The sequence below is a fragment of the Dendrobates tinctorius genome, unplaced genomic scaffold (assembly GCF_039654945.1).
Source record: "Dendrobates tinctorius isolate UK_male_01 unplaced genomic scaffold, ASM3965494v1 ptg000103l, whole genome shotgun sequence".
NCBI classification, from domain to species: Eukaryota; Metazoa; Chordata; class Amphibia; order Anura; family Dendrobatidae; genus Dendrobates; species Dendrobates tinctorius.
In genome coordinates, this window is record NW_027361771.1 from 14,335,791 (window position 1) to 14,352,025 (window position 16,235).

Sequence of the window (16,235 nt, forward strand, 5' to 3'; positions counted from 1 at the left end):
TGAACCCAAGGAGGTCAGACTCAGAACCCTGCCAGATTATGAAAACGTCATCGATATAACGATACCAGTACTGCACCTGGGACGTGGCCCACGCACCATCCCCGAAAATCTCACTTTCTCATAACCCCAAGAAGAGATTAGCGTATGATGGCGCGCAAGCCACGCCCATTGCAGTGCCGCGACGCTGTAAATAAAATTTATCTTTAAAAGTAAAATAATTGTGAGTTAAAATAAACTCAAGCAGCTCCAGGATCAAGGACCGCAGAGCCGGATCTAGGTTACTCATGCCAAGAAAGAACTCAGCGGCCTCCAAACCATCTTTATGTTCAATGCTCGTGTAGAGCGACTCGACATCAACCGCCGCAAACAACATACCAGGTTCAAGGTGAAGACCATCCAGTTTTCTCAGGACGTCCGAAGTGTACCTGACAGTGATGAGGCAAACTTTTTTGGGTGGGCCATTTTTTTGGATATGCCTAAATAAAATGGGAATGGTGACAGTTTTCTCTGCGTAGGGTGTCCTGCATTGAAATCTGCTGCAATGACCCTGGTACTGCGTTCACCAGGCAACACAATTTCTATCTGCTACTCACATGTTAACCTCTGCGACATGTCAATGGCTGTAAACAAAGAGAAACTTGTAAATAACTCATGAAATAATAAAGTTATGTTAAAACTAAGCACACCATTGTTTTTCTTGTGAAATTCTCAATAAGTTTGATATCACATGACCCTCTTCCCATTGAAAAAAATAAAGTTGGATCCAAAATGGCTGACTTCAAAGTGGCTGCCATGGTCACCACCCATCTTGAAAAGTTTTCCCCCTCCCATATACTAATGTGCCACAAACAGGAAGTTGATATCACCAACCATTCCCATTTTATTTAAGTGTATCCATATAAATGACCCACCCTGTACATACATTATACTGTGTTGGGGGGGGCTGAGAGTATCATACTGTCTGTGTGAGGCTGTGGGAGATCATGCTGTGTGTGGAGTTCATTCTGTGTTTGGGAGTTCATTCTGTATGTGAGAGATCATACTATGTGTGAGGAGGTTGTGGGAGATCATGGTGTGTGGGTTTTTTTGGGGCCATCATTTTGCGTGGGAGGCTGTGTATATATGCATTTTATTTTTTTCTTTAATTTCCTGGTGTACTATTACTTTTTTAAAAGGAACATATGGGTATTTATTACTGTATGTGGTTGGGGGTGGAATCAGGGGCCTTTATTTCTTTATGTGAGGGGGACCCAAAGGACATTATTAAATGTTAACTGTGAACTTAAGAGACATTAAAACATTACATGGGCACTCAGTGTATTTTTACCATCAACACGACACACAGGATTCATTATTACTTTCTGTGGCACTCACAGAGCACAATAATATTTTCTAGGAGGCAATTTTATCATCTAGAAGTCACAAAGGGAGCTTTTTACTTCTAAGGGGCATACTGATTGGCATCATTATGTACACCATATTCCAAATTATTATGCAAATTGGTTATACGTGTCATAGCGTTTTGTTTTTTTTGTCAATGAAACCCATTGATGGTATTGTGTCACAGGGTTCTTTGGATCACTGAAATCAATCTCAGATACCTGTGATAATGAGTTTGCCATGTGAGCCCAATAAAATGAAAACTGGATGTTCCACACTATTAAGCAGGCCACAGTTTTCAAGTAACATGGGAAAAAAAAGTATCTCTCTGCTGCCAAAAAGCATCAAATAGTGCAATGCCTTGGTCAAGGGATGAAAACATTAGATGTTTCCCGAAAACTTAAGCGTGATCATCGTACTGTTAAGAGATTTGTGATTTGTGATTCTGAGCACAGACGTGTTTGTACTGATAAAGGCAGAATGAGGAAGGTTTCTGCCAGGCAAGTTCATCGGATTAAGAGAGCAGCTGCTAAAAAGCCATTACAAACCAGCAAACAGATATTTGAAGCTGCTGGTGCCTCTGGACTTCTTTGAACGTCAAAGTGTAGGATCCTTCAAAGGCTTGCTGTGGTGCATAAACCTACTATTCGGCAACCCCTAAACAGTGCTCACAAGCAGAAACGGTTGCAGTGGGCCCAGAGATACATGAAGACTAATTTTCAAACAATCTTGTTTACTGATGAGTGTCGAGCAACCCTGGATGGTCCAGATGGATGGAGTAGTGGATGGTTGGTGGATGGCCACCATGTCCCAACAAGGTTGCGACGTCAGCAAGGAGGTGGAGGAGTCATGTTTTGGGACGGAATCATGGGGAAACAGCTGGTTTCTTTAAGGTTTCTGCAGGTGTGAAAATGACCTCTGCAAAGTTTATAGAGTTTCTGACTGACAACTTTCTTCCATGGTATAAAAAGCAGAAACGTGCCTTCAGGAGCAAAATCATCTTCATGCATGACAATGCACCATCTCATGCTGCAAAGAATACCTCTGAGTCATTGGCTGCTATGGGCATAAAAGGAGATAAACTCATGGTGTGACCACCATCTTCCCCCGACCTCAACCCTATAGAGAACCTTTGGAGTATCATTAAGCAAAAGATCTATGAGGGTGGGAGTCAGTTCACATCAAAACAGCAGCTCTGGGAGGCTATTCTGACTTCATGCAAAGAAATACAAGCAGAAACTCTCCAAAAACTCAGTTCAATGGATGCAAGAATTGTGAAGGTGATATCAAAGAAGAGTTCCTATGTTAACATGCAACTTGGCCTGTTAGGATGTTTTGGAGTTAAATAGCTTTTTTGTTCTGTGAATGTGACCTCCTAATGCTGCAAATTCCACAAAAGAGCATTTTCAGTTCTTTAAAACATATCAAATATTTAGAAATTCTACTGTGCCTAATAATTTGGAACAGTGCATTTTGAGTCTTTATTCATTTTGGAGATTATACTGTTATCATTGGGAGGTTTCTTCAGTAAAATTCGATGTATACTCTAACGGGCGATGACTTTTATTAGACTGACTGTCATTTGCACCGACCATTTAGGAAAATCAGAGAAAAATATAGTTTGCATAATAATTTGGAACATGGTGTAGTGCACTAAGCAGAGCCCCGTTAGCATGCCACACAACAGGTGGTAATAGAGACAAATATGGCAGCAGCAGGCTCAGTACTGTGGTATCTGTACAATGATGAGTTTGTGAAGGTTGGGAATATATGTGTCACGGGGGCTTAGTTCAACTAAGGCTGAAATACCCGGGGCCCCTGTGGTGTCCCTTTTACTAGGGGAAACCCTGTCTGACCCTCAACCCAGGGTTTTTGCTGAAGGTGCAAATGCCTGAGCCTCCGACCTTTCCTTATCTCCTGCTCAGCCCTGCACTTAACCCTCCACCCTCCACCCAGTGAGGAGTCACACCACCAAAGCTCCCACACAAATAATGACAGACAGGGAGAACTTAAACTGCACTGCGCCGCACACACACAGGAATAAACAGTAATGTCAACAGGGCACAACTAAACACAAATATGGGAAGGAGAAAGGATAACGACGGATCATACGACACCAGATATGAATCTCTCTCTCTTGAACACCTCCACTCCAGACCGGAACCACTTGGTATGAAACACAAGCTATAATCGGCGACGCCCATATGCCAGTATGACTATTTAAAGACCGTGGGCGTGACTAACCTTCCAACTTGGTCTCCAGCAGGATTAACCCCCGAGAGCCTGAAGATCAAACCGGCGCCACTGAGGCTATAGTGGCTGGAGGTGGAACTACCTCTGCCTGCCGGATGCTGTGGTGTGAACAGCGTCCGACATGACAGTACCCCGTCTTCTACGAGGGACCCCAGGGCCCTCAAGACTCATAGGACCCGGCTTGTCCGGATGACGACGGTGAAAAGAACTGACCAGCCGATCCGCATGTATGTCTGAGGCTGGAACCCAAGACCTCTCCTCTGGACCATACCCCCGCCAGTGCACCAAATACTGAAGAGTACGGCGTACTACTCGAGAGTCCACCACCTTGGCGACCTCGAACTCTAACTCGCCATCCACCATGACTGGAGGTGGCATCGGCGTCGTGTCCACCAAGCCTACCACCTTTTTCAATAAAGCCCTGTGAAAAACATTATGTATTCTGTACACCACAGGAAGTTCCAACCGATAAGCCACTGGGTTAATGATGGCAGAAATCCTAAAAGGCCCAATAAACCTTGGACCCAGTTTTAAAGATGGGATTTTTAGTTTTATGTTCTTCGTAGCTAACCACACCCATTCACCCACACACAGGTCCGGACCTGGCACGCGTCTACTGTCAGCCACCCGTTTGTACCTGGCACTCATGCTCAACAAACGCTGTTTCACCCGCCTCCAGACTGATGACAATTGGGCTCCTAGCTGATCCTCCTCCGGGACACCCCCGGAGTCACCCTGACGTAAGGTACAAAACTGAGGATGTTGACCGTACACACAAAAGAATGGAGACTCTCCTGATGACTCTTGGCGGTGATTATTTAATGCGAATTCGGCCAGAGGAAGGAAAGTAGACCACTCCTCCTGGTTGTCGGACACAAAGCATCGTAAATACTGTTCTAGATTTTGGTTCATGCGCTCAGTTTGTCCATTAGACTGTGGATGAAACGCCGATGAATGTGACAACTTGATCCCCAACCTAGAGCAAAAAGCTTTCCAAAACCTCGCCACAAATTGCGTACCCCTATCAGATACTATGTCAGACGGTACTCCGTGGAGTCTGACCACCTCCTTCACAAATACCTGAGCCAACGTCTTAGCATTGGGCAAAGAGGACAACGCCACAAAATGCGCCATCTTTGAAAAACGGTCAACCACCACCAGGATGACCGTGTTCCCTGCCGAGGCTGGCAAGTCAGTGATAAAATCCATGGAGATTTCTGTCCATGGCCTATTGGGTACCCCCAGAGGCTGTAGCGTGCCAGCAGGACGGGTTCGGGGTGACTTAGCCCTAGCGCACGTGATGCAAGCTGCCACGTACGAGACCACGTCCTGCCGGATTTTGGGCCACCAGAAACAACGCGATACCAGCTCTAAGGTGCCCTTCACCCCTGGGTGACCAGCCAGTACCGAATCGTGGTGTTCCTTCAACACCTTAGGCCGAAGATGCAGGGGTACAAATGATTTGTTGGCGGGAAGTCCTGGTGGTACCTCCTCTTGGGCCTCGGCAATCTCCGCCTCTACCTCAGTCGTGAGAGCCGAGACCACTACCCCTTTCTGGAGGATGGGTACCGGCTCTTCCCGAGGTTCTCCCCCCGGAAAACACCTAGACAAAGCATCCGCCTTGGTGTTTTTAGCCCCGGGACGGTACGTCACAAGAAAATTGAAACGAGTAAAAAACAATGCCCAGCGAGCCTGCCTAGGAGACAGACGCTTGGCCGACTCCAGGTAGAGCAGATTCTTATGGTCGGTGATAACTGTGACCTGGTGAGCCGCCCCCTCCAAGAAGTGTCGCCATTCCTCAAAAGCCAGTTTGATGGCCAACAACTCCCTGTTGCCGATATCATAATTCCGTTCGGCCGGCGACAGCTTCTTGGAGAAGTAGGCGCATGGATGCATCTCGCTCAAGGACGAGCCTTGAGACAGTACTGCCTCCACTCCCACCTCCGACGCATCAACCTCTACCACAAAAGGTTTAGACACGTCTGGTTGCACCAGAATGGGGGCTGAAGCAAAACTATTCTTCAGACGCTCAAATGCACGTATAGCCACCTCAGGCCAGTTCGCCAGATCGGCACCCTTCTTTGTCATGTCCGTGAGCGGTTTGGCGACAGTCGAAAAGTGTTTTATAAATTTCCTAGAATAATTCGCAAACCCAAGGAACCGCTGGAGTGCTTTCAGACTCTCCGGCCTCTCCCATTGCAACACCGCTTGCACCTTAGCGGTGTCCATTTTAAAACCGGCTGCGGACACAATATATCCCAAAAAGGGCGACTCCTGGACAAAAAATAAACATTTTTCCAGCTTAGCATAGAGCTGGTTCTCCTGGAGCAACTGTAACACCTGCCTAACATGCTCCAAATGAGTGTCCCGATCGCTAGAATAAATGAGGATATCATCCAGGTATACAATCACAAATCTCCCCAGGACATGAGCAAATACATCATTAATAAAATGTTGGAAAACGGCAGGCGCGGTGGTCAACCCAAACGGCATAACCAGACTCTCAAAATGACCCTCAGGAGTGTTAAACGCCGTCTTCCACTCATCCCCCTGACGGACCCTTATGAGGTTATACGCCCCCCTGAGGTCCAGCTTGGAAAACCATTTCGCCCCCGCTACCTGGTTGAACAAATCCGGGATCAACGGCATTGGGTAGGGATCACGGATAGTAATCTGGTTTAACTCTTGGAAATCCAGACACGGGCGTAACCCCCCATCTTTCTTCTTAATGAAGAAAAAACCCGCGGCTACAGGCGAGGACGAAGGCCGGATGTGACCTTTGCTCAGACTCTCCGCGATGTAGTCTTTCAGAACTTGTCTCTCAGGACCAGAAATATTAAACATCCTGGCCTTAGGTAATTTGGCCACGGGTTTTAACCTAATAGCACAGTCATAGGCTCTATGTGGAGGCAGTTCTGAGCAACCCTTCTCAGAGAAAACATCCGCGAAATCCTGCAAAGCCTCCGGCAGGCTGGGCGTCACGGCGGACACACATGTGGCCAAGCAATTGTCTTGGCAGAAACCACTCCATTGTACTATGTCCTGAGTTTTCCAATCAATTACCGGGTTGTGCCTGGACAGCCATGGAAAATCCAGGACCATTTGAGCTGGGAGATTACGGAGGACCCTACATGTAACCGACTCAGAATGTAGGACCCCAATGTGGAGTTTCACCTCTGCCACAAACTCAGTAATCTCCCCTTGAGGGAGGGGAACAGCATTAATGGTCACCACCTGTATGGGGTGAGGAAGTTTTTCGATCTTAAACCCGGCGGTGTGTGCAAACTCCTCATCTATGAGATTGGTGGCGGAACCGCTATCCACAAACACTAATATAGGTAGCTCTCTGCCGGCGATAATAACCTTGGCAGGGAGCATACATTGAGATACCATCATGGAGGATATGCATACGCTCAGTTGGGTCTCCTCCATACCCTCTGAGCTTAACAGTTTTCCGCCGGTGTGACCCTCTTAGGTAGTACCGGGCAAACGTTAACATAATGACCTCCTTTACCACAGTAGAAACATGCTCCGGGCTTCCGGAATCCCGGAGCGTGAGGCTGAACCTGTGCCACGCCAGCAATCTGCATAGGTTCAGGGGACTCATCTACTTCAACCACACCTGCACCTCTGTTTTCTCCCAGAGGTAGCGTCTCCTGTGCCCCCTGACGAAAACGGCGATCAATACGTATCACCAAACTCATGGCAGACTCCAATGATGCCGGAGTCTCATACATCAGGAGGGCTTGTTTCACCCTCCCTGATACCCCATGAATAAACTGGCTCCGCAGTGCTGGGTCATTCCACTGTGTGTCTACAGCCCAGCAGCGAAATTCCGAACAATAGTCTTCTGCCAAGCGCTCCCCCTGGCGGAGTGCGCGGATTTTAGATTCCGCTAGAGCCAGTCGGTCAGGGTCATCGTAAATGAGCCCGAGGGCAGAAAAAACATTATCGACCGAATGAAATGTAGCAGAGTCAGCTGGTAAGGAAAATGCCCATGCTTGGGGGTCACCACTCAGTAATGACAACACCAGCCCTACTCGCTGGGCCTCATTACCTGAGGATATTGGCCGCATGCGGAAGTATAATTTGCAGGCCTCCCGAAATACGACAAATTTGCTGCGATCGCCTGAAAATCGTTCTGGCAGCGGAAACTTCGGCTCTGCACTGATACCTGCAGATGCCGTTTGCACCTTTGCTACTACCAGGCCCTGCTGCTGAACTGCCCCTTTCAACTCGGAGACCTGTATGGACAGCGCCGCCAACTGGCGGGTTATGGAATCTAATGGATCCATGGACTCCTGAAAAAATGTGGGCCGATTATAATGTCACGGGGGCTTAGTTCAACTAAGGCTGAAATACCCGGGGCCCCTGTGGTGTCCCTTTTACTAGGGGAAACCCTGTCTGACCCTCAACCCAGGGTTTTTGCTGAAGGTGCAAATGCCTGAGCCTCCGACCTTTCCTTATCTCCTGCTCAGCCCTGCACTTAACCCTCCACCCTCCACCCAGTGAGGAGTCACACCACCAAAGCTCCCACACAAATAATGACAGACAGGGAGAACTTAAACTGCACTGCGCCGCACACACACAGGAATAAACAGTAATGTCAACAGGGCACAACTAAACACAAATATGGGAAGGAGAAAGGATAACGACGGATCATACGACACCAGATATGAATCTCTCTCTCTTGAACACCTCCACTCCAGACCGGAACCACTTGGTATGAAACACAAGCTATAATCGGCGACGCCCATATGCCAGTATGACTATTTAAAGACCGTGGGCGTGACTAACCTTCCAACTTGGTCTCCAGCAGGATTAACCCCCGAGAGCCTGAAGATCAAACCGGCGCCACTGAGGCTATAGTGGCTGGAGGTGGAACTACCTCTGCCTGCCGGATGCTGTGGTGTGAACAGCGTCCGACATGACAATATGGGAATGGTGCTGGAATTGTGAAAAGCCAAATAGGTCTTTTTTATAAACTCTGCAGATGAGTCACTCACGACTAGAAGAAGTTATGTTGCTCTGGGCCAGATTGAAAAGGTAGGAAAGTGAATGACTCCATCAGAAAGAACATCATCTGTAATTCACTATTTATAAATGTACTGGAATCTTTTATTATGTTCTCCAGCCATATATAGCCATGATTGTTCAGTAACAGCCTGGTCATCTACTGAGGTTTACCTTTACTCACTGTGATTACAGTGTACTGCAGAAATTGAAAACATGATTAACTAGGCTAGTGACCTACGCAGATGTGTTTCGCCTGCCTGTGAGCTGAACCACTAGCTACCATCTTTACTTTGGGATGAGCTAGAATGGAGATTACGAGCAAAGTCCTCTCATCCAACATCAGTTTCTGAACTCACAAATGCAAAAATTCCCACAGACATACTCCAAAAACTTGCAGAAAGCCGTCCAAGAAAAGTAGAAGCAATTTTAGGAGCAACTGCATATCTGGAATAGGCTGTCATGAAAGCTTCTATAGGTATAATTTTTAGGCGTCACAACTAGAGTTGAGCGATACCGTCCGATACTTAAAAGTATCGGATCGGAATGGATCGGCCGATCTTAAAAAAAAGTATCGGTATCGCCGATTCCGATACCGGAAGTCCCATTCAAGTCTATGGGACTTCCGGTATCGGAATAAGAAAAACCCTGTTTTTCCCTTGTACAGCCTCTCTGGGGTCTGTACGGGCCTTTCGGGGGGCTGTGCCGGCCTGCCAGGGGGTCTGTGCAGGCTCCGGTGGTCTGTGCCGGCCTGCCGGGGGGCTGTGCCGGCCTGCCGGGGGGGCTGTGCAGGCTCCGGTGGGCTGTGCCGGCCTGCCGGGGGGCTGTGCAGGCTCCGGTGGGCTGTGCCGGCCCGCCGGGGGGCTGTGCCGGCCTGCCGGGGGGCTGTGCCGGCCTGCCGGGGGGCTGTGCAGGCTTCGGGGGTCTGTGCAGGCATCGTCCGATGGGACTACAAGTCCCATCGGGCGATGCCTGCTACCATGACAGTGATTGACACATTAGCCAATGATGGGACAGTAGTAGTCCCATCATCCGGCTAATGTGTTGAATGTAAAAAAAAAAAAAAAAAAAAAAAAAATTACATGCTACATACATGCTACATTCATACTACATATATACTACATGCAACATACATACTACATATATACTACATGCATGCAACATGCATACTACATATATACTACATGCATGCAACATGCATACTACATATATACTACATGCTACATACATACTACATATATGCTACATATATACTACATGCTACATACATACTACATATATGCTACATATATACTACATGCATGCTACATACATACTGCATGCTACATACATACTACATATATACTACATGCATGCTACATACATACTACATATATACTACATACATACTACATGCATGCTACATGCTACATACATACCACATACATACTACATACATACTACATACATACTACATGCTACATACATACTACATATATACTACATGCATGCTACATGCTACATATATACTATATGCTACATACATACTACATGCATGCTACATACATACTACATACATACTACATGCATGCTACATACATACTACATGCTACATACATACTACATATATACTACATGCATGCTACATACATACTACATGCTACATATATACTACATGCTACATACATACTACATGCATGCTACATACATACTACATACATACTACATGCATGCTACATACATACTACATGCTACATACATACCACATACATACTACATATACACTACATGCATGCTACATACATACTGCATGCTACAGACATACCACATACATACTACATATATACTACATGCATGCTACATACATACTGCATGCTACATGCATGCTACATACATACTGCATGCTACATACATACCACATACATACTACATATATACTACATGCATGCTACATACATACTACATGCTACATACATACCACATACATACTACATATATACTACATGCATGCTACATACATACTGCATGCTACATGCATGCTACATACATACTACATACATACTACATGCTACATACATACCACATATATACTACATACATACTACATACAATACATTCATACAATACATACATAGACATACAGTACATATAACATAGAGTAACATACTTACCAATACTTGTCACATTGTTCCCCGAAGCCATTGTCTTTTACGGAATAAATATTAACATAACAAACCACAAAAATACTCACCCACGATCCGAAGCAGTCCACGAGTGTGTCCCACGATGATCTTGGGTAGAGAACTGCAGCATCAGCTGTTGCCGCCGTTCTCTACGGGCTGCAGGAATCCAATGACGGAAGGTAGGTATCCTTCCGCACTGTATTCCTCCGCCACTTAAAAAAAAAAAAGTCCCTAGTCTCACTTTATGCCATTGCTGCGTGGGAAATTCCCACACAGCAATGGCATAAAGTGAGACTAGGGACTTTTTTTTTTTTTAAGTGGCGGAGGAATACAGTGCGGAAGGATACCTACCTTCCGTCATTGGATTCCTGCAGCCCGTAGAGAACGGCGGCAACAGCTGATGCTGCAGTTCTCTACCCAAGATCGTCGTGGGACACACTCGTGGACTGCTTCGGATCGTGGGTGAGTATTTTTGTGGTTTGTTATGTTAATATTTATTCCTTTAAAAGACAATGGCTTCGGGGAACAATGTGACAAGTATTGGTAAGTATGTTACTCTATGTTATATGTACTGTATGTCTATGTATGTATTGTATGAATGTATTGTATGTAGTATGTATGTAGTATATATGTGGTATGTATGTAGCATGTAGTATGTATGTAGTATGTATGTAGCATGCATGTAGCATGCAGTATGTATGTAGCATGCATGTAGTATATATGTAGTATGTATGTGGTATGTATGTAGCATGTAGTATGTATGTGGTATGTATGTAGCATGTAGTATGTATGTAGCATGCATGTAGTATGTATGTAGTATGTATGTAGCATGCATGTAGTATGTATGTAGCATGTAGTATATATGTAGCATGTAGTATGTATGTAGCATGCATGTAGTATATATGTAGTATGTATGTAGCATGTAGTATGTATGTAGCATGCATGTAGTATGTATGTAGTATGTATGTAGTATGTAGTATGTATGTAGCATGTAGTATGTATGTAGCATGCATGTAGTATATATGTAGTATGTATGTAGCATGTAGTATGTATGTAGCATGCATGTAGTATGTATGTAGTATGTATGTAGTATGTATGTGGTATGTATGTAGCATGTAGTATGTATGTAGCATGCATGTAGTATATGTGTTATGTATGTAGCATGCATGTAGTATGTATGTAGTATGCATGTAGTATGTATGTAGTATATATGTGGTATGTATGTAGTATGTATGTAGCATGCAGTATGTATGTAGCATGCATGTAGTATATATGTAGTATGTATGTAGTATGTATGTAGCATGCATGTAGTATGTATGTAGCATGCATGTAGTATGTATGTAGCATGCATGTAGTATGTATGTAGCATGCATGTAGTATGTATGTAGTATGTATGTAGTATATATGTAGTATGTATGTAGCATGTAGTATGTATGTAGTATGTATGTAGCATGTATGTAGTATGTATGTAGCATGTAGTATGTATGTAGCATGCATGTAGTATATATGTTATGTATGTAGCATGCATGTAGTATGTATGTAGTATGTATGTAGCATGCATGTAGTATGTATGTAGTATATATGTGGTATGTATGTAGTATGTATGTAGCATGCAGTATGTATGTAGCATGCATGTAGTATATATGTAGTATGTATGTAGCATGTAGTATGTATGTAGCATGCATGTAGTATGTATGTAGTATTTTTTTTTTTTTTTTTTAACATTTAACACATTAGCCGGATGATGGGACTACTACTGTCCCATCATTGGCTAATGTGTCAATCACTGTCATGGTAGCAGGCATCGCCAGATGGGACTTATAGTCCCATCGGACGATGCTTGCACAGACCCCCGGACATCAGCACAGCCCCCCGGCAGGCCGGCACAGCCCCCCGGCAGGCGGGTACAGACCCCCACAGGGTGCACAGACCACCGGCAGGCCGGCACAGCCCCCCGGCAGGCCGGTACAGACCCCGGGCAGTCCACACAGCCCCCCCCCCGGCAGGCCGGCAGAGACCCTCGGAAGGCCCGAAATGACGGCGCATCATGATGACGTCAGGCTGTCAATCAACTTTGAACTTCCGATTCCGATGCCGACTTCCGATATTGAAAAAATATCGGAAGTCTGTATCGGAATTCCGATACAGCAAGTATCGGCCGATACCCGATACTTGCGGTATCGGAATGCTCAACACTAGTCACAACACTTTACTCCATTTAGTACGTATACATATTTACATTTTTAGGTGCCAGAATTCTTCTACTGTACAGATCCCAAGCTGTGTCAACCTCTGTGGTCTCCCATTCAGCTTCAGCCACAGTGGGTACTGTTCAGCAAAGACATCGGTCCCAGCGTCTTGCTCAGACTCATGCTGTTCGCTTGGTTACTACTGGCTCTCCGGCCAAAGCTATAGTAACTAGCAATAAGCACTGGCGAACAGATGTTCCTGGGACTAAGTCCAGAAATCACTCTATTGAGCATGCTCGTGAGGCGATCTCTCATTGGTGGTCGGTTGTCAGCTGCTCGGGTAACGTGGCAGTTCCGGATTGGTCCACAAGCAAGGTCCTGTCTGACTGGACTTGAACAGGAATGTATAAAAAGTCCTCTGGAGCACGCGTCGGTGCACTAAAAACATATGTGTTTGGTAAGTTGGTGGATACGTTACCACCCTGTGTCCACACGTACAGTCAGCATGAGCATTGGTCGTGCTTTTTGAGAAGCACATCTTCCATCTTCACGGGATACCTGACAAAACAGTCGGTGCCCGGGGTCCCCAGTTCGCTTCTTGGTTCTGGAGAGAGCTCTGTCAGTTGCTCAGTATTGAGCTTAATCTCTCCTCGACATATATTACTGGACGGTAAATCCCTGGGGCTGACAGGAACAGTAAATATAGGGATAGACCAGGAAGAATGGATAGTAATGCTGAAGATGCACTGTACTAAGGAAACAAGAACTAATAAGTATTGTGCCCATCACTGTGTGTTACAATCTGATGATCTTGAACTGTCCAGGAAACTTTTGCTTGTTAAATTGAACTGGGTGTCCCTTGAGTTATGTTCGGCGATTCCTGAAGATGGAGGCCTGGAGAAAGCGAAGGCCTGCAGCCTACAAGGGCGTGTGATGCACCCCACACCCGGTAGCACATTGGGTCTGGGACATGATTTTCCTGTAAAATGCCAGGGTGTTATGAAGCAGCAGCTCATACATGGCTACTACTGCCCTCAGTCACGTTGCAACTTCTATTTATCTAATTCATATCATATGATACCTAAGAAATGAGCCTGTCCCACGGAAGCTAAAGCATCTGACAGGATGAGTTTTCCTATTTGGGTAGATGAATACTTGAAAGAGTTCTTCTGAAAGAAATACTAAAAAACTAATCAGCCACATAGGCTATAACAGAGTTAAAACCACTAAGACCTTTAGTATTACCTGAAATTAAGTTAAATGATCATACATAATCTCTTCTTGTGCAGTTTTATAGCGTAACATTATTGAAAGCCATTATAACTGTACTGTACCCTGGATATTCTTGCCAAAATGGACACATTATATAATATTACTCCCTCTGCATTTCTAATATTCTTGCATATGTCTGCATTTATCCCACACACAAATTAAAAGTTTGGCACCACAAAGTGAGCTTTCATAAAATTGTTTTGCATTTTTGTGTTTTTCCCTGTATTGCTTTGTTACACGGTCAAGCTGTACCAGGCCCAAATTATAATCTCATCTGAAGTAGAGAGACATGATTAGTGAACTATGAATAACCACTCAGAGGTAGAGTTTATAATACGCTTGGTCTAGTGCCAAAGTGTTATGGAAGAAGGCAGTGTAACATGTTAAGTAAGTGCTGAGCAGAATTGTACTCACTTCATGAAAAAGTTATAGCAAGCAATAAAATACAGTTTAAGTTGCTAAAAACTTGTCAACCTATTATCATAGTGTACGTTAAAATGTTAGTCCCATGTTCTGACTTCAGGAACACACCGCTTCTCAGCCTCCTGACTAAAAAATACATGAATCAATATGGTAGGGCAGCTATCAAGGCCGTCACCACACAAGAAGAGAACCATATACTATAAAAAATTAATTACTTTTATTATGAAACATAATAAAAATACATAAAACATGCTACATACATGTAATTACTGTCAACATACCCCGAAGGGGACAAAAAACCACATAGAAGAGTGAATACACCTCTATACACTTGTTAATTTGTTTGCTATATAGGGTATTTTTAAATGGAAAAAGAGATCTCTAAAAAGGGGGAAGTAAAAGGCAGTATATAGGAAATAATTTATAATTCAAATATATTGTTGCCCATGGCATTTCTCATATAAAGCATATAAGCCTATGGAAATAGCCCCATATAGCACCTCAGTACAATTTCCCATGTGAAAGTCTCAGTATAATTCACAAATAATATCCTCAAGCAAAAGAATTAGAGGTGAAAAACGCCCTATCAATAGATAGTATATCCACAGGTTTTACTTACTAATTTCAAGAGGAGTGGAAAGTGCGACTATGATGGTTGTGAGCCCCTGCGCCCCGACGCTTGTTTTGCCCGCTTCCTTCTTCCGGGGGCATGCCAGAGAGGGTAGAGGCAGTGTATTTAATGTGCCCAGAGCAAATAGGAATCCCGGAGAGTAATTGAGTGATTGAGTGAAACTCCCGCCCAGACTCTACGGCGCACGCGTCAGTCCCGCTCATCTGCGATTCAACTACACTTCCTGACATGCACTTCAGTGAACTGCGTGTTGGTATACACACGGGTCACCATGGCAGCGCTGCAGGAAGTGTGCGGAGAGCTGACTTGAATGCATGTGCGCACCGTCTTGTGGAGCTGAAGTAAACATAATAGTTGCATATAAAAAAAGAGAAAAGAGAAAGAAATATAAAAGAAGAAATAAGTGACTGTGCATTTTATTATTAAGAAATCGTGAACAGAATGAAAAAAGCGACCATTTAATGAAGTAATAAGATTGAATACGTATAATACAATCAAATACCCATATTATTATGCGTGTATATCTTATGTAAAGACAATTAATTCAAAAGTAATGACAATATCAATTTATGTAAAAAACATAATCATTAATGACTCCCTATGATATATAAAGGTGCAAATGTATACTAATAAATATATTAATAATATTACCACTATGTATAATGGATATCAAATTTAAAGTGACTAGTGCAGTCTATGAATTCATAATCATAAATAAATGTGCAATGCAAACTCATAAATATACATGAGACTTTCGATATATATATAAATATGGAAAGTGAATGAATAATGAATAATAATGAATAATAAATAATGAATAATAATAAGTGAATGAAAATAATGATAATGATAACAAAAAATTAAAAATATAAAAAATATGAAAAAAAAAATTATATATATAATAAAGTGACC